The sequence below is a fragment of the Salvelinus sp. IW2-2015 genome, unplaced genomic scaffold (assembly GCF_002910315.2).
Source record: "Salvelinus sp. IW2-2015 unplaced genomic scaffold, ASM291031v2 Un_scaffold4623, whole genome shotgun sequence".
Lineage (NCBI taxonomy): Eukaryota > Metazoa > Chordata > Actinopteri > Salmoniformes > Salmonidae > Salvelinus > Salvelinus sp. IW2-2015.
This window is the reverse complement of record NW_019945893.1, coordinates 8042-14137: the sequence shown is the minus strand read 5'-3', so window position 1 is coordinate 14137 and position 6096 is coordinate 8042. Positions and strand designations below refer to the sequence as shown.

Here is a 6096-nt window from a genome sequence, read left to right as displayed (position 1 = left end):
GCTGGGATGGTAGAACTTCAGCCAGCCCCAGTCTATGAGACGCACAGCTGAGAACACAGACAGCAGAGAGAGATAGAGCAGAGAGAGGGAGAGAGAGAGAGAGGAGAGAGAGAAAAAAATATCGTGCAAAACACGACAATCGAAAGTGTAGTCTTTATAGTGGTACACACTGAGTTATTTACTTACTATAGTATTTATAACTATGTTGTAAACAAATACTGTCAGTTACCACTATACTAATATTCAATTGTACTGTGTTTTTGCAGATTTTTTTCTCTCCTCTCTCTCCTCTCTCTCTCTCTCTCCTCTCTCTCTGCTGTCTGTGTGTCTCAGCTGCGTCTCATAGACTGGGGTCTGGCTGAGTTCTACCACCAGCTCAGGAATACAACGTCAGGGTGGCCTCCCGTTATTTTAAAGGACCGGAGCTGCTAGTGGACTATCAGGTAGACACTAGTTATTAACACACATCACACTACTGACACAATGTGAACATCCACATACACTGCACTACATCATGATTCACATATTGCTTTAATTCTTGTTCACATCAACACATTGATCTGCCTGTTAACATTTAGTATGTTCAATAGTGCTTACATTAGTATGTTCAATAGATGTACCAATACATGGATATTGTTCAATGAACCAAATTGTGATTTTTAAAATCAGTTGTAGAGTATTTTTCCAGTGTTCTGTATTGTCCGTGTTGTTGTGTTTGTAGCTTTATGACTACAGTCTGGACATGTGGAGTCTAGGCTGCATGTTGGCCAGCATGATCTTCCTGAAAGAGCCATTCTTCCATGGCCAGGACAACTACGATCAGGTACAACACACACACACACACACACACACACACACGCACACCACAACACACACACACACACACAGGGCAACTAGGACCAGGTAAATAACACACACAGCTCCACACTACACTAGTCCATGATACTATGCTTGTATGTAATACCACAGTGTGAAATGGCATCATTGGGAGTGGAACCAACCACTAGAGAGGAGGACATCACTTCTATTGCAACAATCCCTGTTATATATATAATTACAAACTAAATGACCACGTTAATACACACTATGAACACTGTTCTCTTGATGTAGAAGGTTGCTGTATGGTAGATGTGTGTCTCAACGTTCCTCTGACTGTCCCATGTTGTGTTCCAGCTGGTTCGCATCGCTAAGGTTCTTGGACAGATGAACTGTTTGGCCTACCTACACAAGTACCACATTGAACTGGACACACGTTTCAAAGACCTGCTGGGACAGTAAGTACCACTAGGGGGCGTAGCACAGGGCTAGCCTGGTCCCCACGTCTGTTTGTGTTCTGTCATCATTGCTCATGAAAGCCAAACATTTTGACAAAGCACTGACATGCCAGAAACAGACGGTCACTCGAGTGGGGAGAGGGGCTGCTGTTGAGGTCCCTGGGGTGGTATTCAGTGGCTCTATGGGGATTTGTTTTGGTGCAGTGGGTGGCAAGACTGTTTGTTTACATGGAGAACATACCACTGTGCTAGCCTACCGTGTGGAATGTTCAGATAGAAATAGATGTGTTAGAAATCCACATCCCAGTGTTCTGTTGTTTCCGTGTTACCCTGAAGGACATAGAATATAAAGTATAGATCCAATCACCTTCAGTTCTCTCTTCCTTTATTGGATGTTTGTCCCTTGGCGACGGCGATACTTGTGAAGCGATGTGTCAACATACCCCTCGGGCACAACCGTACGCGAACATTTTGAAACGTTAAACTAAAATGAGTGTTTCTTATTGGACCAGTTTAAGCAGTACCTCCTGTTTTTTATTGGAACCAGTATTAAAACAGTTAACCTCCCTGTTTCTTACGGACCAGCTTTAAGCAAGTACCTCCCTGTTTCTTATTGGACCAGTTTAAGCAGTACCTCCCTGTTTCTTATTGGACCAGTTGAAGCAGTACCTTCCCTGTTTCTTATTTGGACCAGTTTAAGGCAGTACCTTCCCTGTTTCTTATTGGACCAGGTTTAAGCAGTACCTCCCTGTTTCTATATTGGACCAGGTTAAAGCAGTACCTTCCCTGTTTCTTATTGGACCAGTTTAAGCAGTACTCCCTGTTTTCTTATCAGACCAGTTTAAGCAGTATTCCCTCCTGTTTCTTATTGACCAAGGTTAAGCTCTCAGTACCGTTCCTGTTTCTTATTGGACCAGGTTTAAGCATACCTCTCCGTGTTTCTTATTGGACCAGTTTAAGCTAGTACTCACCTGTTTTTAATCAGAACCGTTTAGGCAGTACCTCTCCCTGTTCTATCAGACCAGTTTAAGCAGTTACTCCTCCCTGCTTTCTTATATGGACCATTTAAGCAGTACCGTCCCTGTTTCTTTATTGGGACCAGTTTAAGCGTACGTTCCCTGTTCTGTATGGACCCAGTTAAGCAGTTACCTATCTCCTGTTTCTTATCGGCCAGTTTAACATGACACTCTGTTGAATTTGACATTTAAGCAGTACCTCCCTGTTTCTTATCTGGACCAGTTAGCAGTACCTCCTGTTTCTTATTGGACCAGTTGAAGGGCTAGTACCTCCCTCGATTTCTTATTTCGCGACCCAGTTTAAGCAGTACCTTCCCTGTTTCTTATTTGGAACCAGTTAAGGCAGTACCTCCCTGTTTCTTATTGGACCATGTTTAACAGTACCTCCCTGTTTCTTTATCGGATTCCAGTTTAAAGCAGTGTACGCTCCCTGTTCTTATTGTGAACAACAGAGGTTTAAGGGCGTACCTCCTGTTTTCTTATCGACCAGTTTAAAGCAGTACCTACAAAACCTGTTTGCTTAATTCGGCGGGACCCACCAAGTTTTAAGCAGTTACCTCCCTTTTCTTATCGGACCGTTTAAGCAGTACCTCCCTGTTCTTACCGGACCCGTTTAAGCAAAGAATACCCTCCCTGTTTCTTATTGAGACCAGTTTAAGCAGTACCTCCCCTGTTTCTTATTGGACCAGTTTAAGCAACCTCCCTGTTTCTTATTGGACCAGTTAAGCAGTACCTCCCTTTTCTTATCGGACCAGTTTAAGCAGTACCTTTCCTGTTTTCTTATTGGACCAGTAAACATACTCCCTGATTCTTATCGGACCAGTTTAAGCAAGTACCTCCCTGTTTCTTATTGGGACCAGTTTAAGCATACCTCCCTGTTTCTTATATGGACCAGTTTAAGCAGTTAACCTTTCCCTTTTCTATGGACCAGTTAAACAGACCTCCCTGTTCTCTTATCGACCAGTTTTAAGCAGTTACCTCCCTGTTTCTTATGGCACAGTTTTAACAGTCCTCCTGTTTCTTATTGACCATTTAAGCAGTTACCTCCCTGTTTCTTATTGTACCAGGGTTAAGCAGTACCTCCCTGTTCTTATTGGACCAGTTTAAGCAGTACCTCCCTGTTTCTTATTGGACAGTTTAAAGCAGTAACCTCCCTGTTTCTTATTAGGACCAGTTTAAGCCGTACCTCCCTGTTTCTCTATTGAAAACCAGTTTAAAGCAGACTCCCTGTTTCTTATTGGACAGTTTTATAGGCAAGTACCTCCCTGTTTCTTATTGGGACCAGTTTAAGCAGTACCTCCCTGTTTCTATCGCGACCAGTTTTAAGCAGTACCTTCCCTGTTTTCTATATTGTACCCGTTAAGCAGTTACCTCCCTCTTCTTATCGCACCAGTTTAAACCAGTACCTCCCTGTTTCTTATCAGACCAGTTTTAAGCAGTACCTCCCTGTTTCATTATTGACCATTTAATCAGTAACCTCCCTGTTTCTTATTCGGACCAGTTTAAGCAGTACCTCCCTGTTTCTTTATTGGACCAGTTGAAGCAGTACCTCCCTGTTTCTTTAGGACCAGTTTAAGCAGTACCCCTCCCTGTTTCTTATTGGGACCAGTTTAAGCAAGTACCTTCCCTGTTTCCTTATGGACAACAGTTTAAAGCAGTACCTCCCTGTTTCTATTGGCAACCAGTGAAGCGTAGTACCTCCCTTGTTCCAGCTCAGGAATACAACGTCAGGGTGGCCTCCCGTTATTTTAAAGGACCGGAGCTGCTAGTGGACTATCAGGTAGACACTAGTTATTAACACACATCACACTACTGACACAATGTGAACATCCACATACACTGCACTACATCATGATTCACATATTGCTTTAATTCTTGTCACATCAACACATTGATCTGCCTGTTAACATTTAGTATGTTCAATAGTCTGCCTTTTAACATTTAGTATGTTCAATAGATGTACCAATACATGGATATTGTTCAATGAACCAAATTGTGATTTTTAAAATCAGTTGTAAGAGTATTTTTCCAGTGTTCTGTATTGTCCTTGTTGTGTTTGTAGCTTTATGACTACAGTCTGGACATGTGGAGTCTAGGCTGCATGTTGGCCAGCATGATCTTCCTGAAAGAGCCATTCTTCCATGGCCAGGACAACTACGATCAGGTACACACACACACACACACACACACACACACACACACACACACACACACACAGGGCAACTAGGACCAGGTAAATAACACACACAGCTCCACACTACACTAGTCCATGATACTATGCTTGTATGTAATACCACAGTGTGAAATGGCATCATTGGGAGTGGAACGAACCACTAGAGAGGACATCACTTCTATTGTCAACAATCCCTGTTATATATATAATTACAACTAAATGACCACGTTAATACACACTATGAACACTGTTCATCTTTGATGTAGAAGGTGTGGCTGTATGGTAGATGTGTGTCTCAACGTTCCTCTGACTGTCCCATGTTGTGTCCAGCTGGTTCGCATCGCTAAGGTTCTTGGGACAGATGARCTGTTTGGCTACCTACACAAGTACCACATTGAACTGGACACACGTTTCAAAGACCTGCTGGGACAGTAAGTACCACTAGGGGGCGTAGCACAGGGCTAGCCTGGTCCCCACGTCTGTTTGTGCTCATTGAAAAGCCAAACATTTTGACAAAGCACTGACATGYCAGAAACAGACGGTCACTCAGGTGGGGAGAGGGGCTGCTGTTGAGGGCTCCTGGGGTGGTATTCAGTGGCTCTATGGGGATTTGTTTTGGTGCAGTGGGTGGGCAAGACTGTTTGTTTACATGGAGAACATACCACTGTGCTAGCCTACCGTGTGGAATGTTCAGATAGAAATAGATTGTGTAGAAATCCACATCCCAGTGTTCTGTTGTTTCCGTGTTACCCTGAAGGACATAGAATATAAAGTATAGATCCAATCACCTTCACATTTTAGCCTCCCAGTCTCTCTTTTTATTGGATGTTTGTTCCCTTGGCGACGGCGATACTTGTGAAGCGATGTGTCAACATACCCCTCGGGCAAAACCGTAGCGCGACATTTTGAAACGTTAAACTAAAATGAGTGTTTCTTATCGAACCAGTTTAAGCAGTACCTCCCTGTTTCTTATCGGACCAGTTTAAACAGTACCTCCCTGTTTCTTATCGGACCCGTTTAAGCAGTACCTCCCTGTTTCTTATTGGACCAGTTTAAGCAGTACCTCCCTGTTTCTTATTGGACCAGTTTAAGCAGTACCTCCCTGTTTCTCGGCGGTCCAGTTTTGCTGGTGGTCGTAACGTAGCAGCTTGTCCACAGGTCAGGGACTCGGGGGTCACCAGGTGCTGGTTCTCTGTCTGGACAACTGCTCCCAGCGTCTTCCTCGTGCTGCCTGGGGAGAGGAGAGGGGGAGGTACTGCTTAACTGGTCAATAAAGGGGGTACTGCTTAAACTTGGTTCCAGAAAGAAACAGGGAGGTACTGCTTAAACTGGTCCGATAAGAAACAGGGAGGTACTGTTAAACTGGCCGATAAGAAACAGGGAAGGTACTGCTTAAACGGTCCAATTAAGACAAGGGAGGTACTGCTTAAACTGGTCCAATAAGAAACAGGGAGTACTGTTAAACTGGTCCAATAAGAAACAGGGAGGTACTGCTTAAACTGGTCCGATAAGAAACGGGAGGTATGCTTAAACTGGTCCATTAAGAAACAGGAGGTACTGCTTAACCTGGTCCAATAAGAAACAGGGAGGTACTGCTTAAACTGGTCCAATAAGAAAACAGGGAGGTACTGCT

General features: G+C 43.7%; 1 pseudogene; it reads left to right on the top strand.

Moving 5' to 3' along the window:
- Positions 1-6096, top strand: part of LOC112077495 (casein kinase II subunit alpha'-like) — a 24574-nt pseudogene that overhangs the window by 11891 nt on the left and 6587 nt on the right.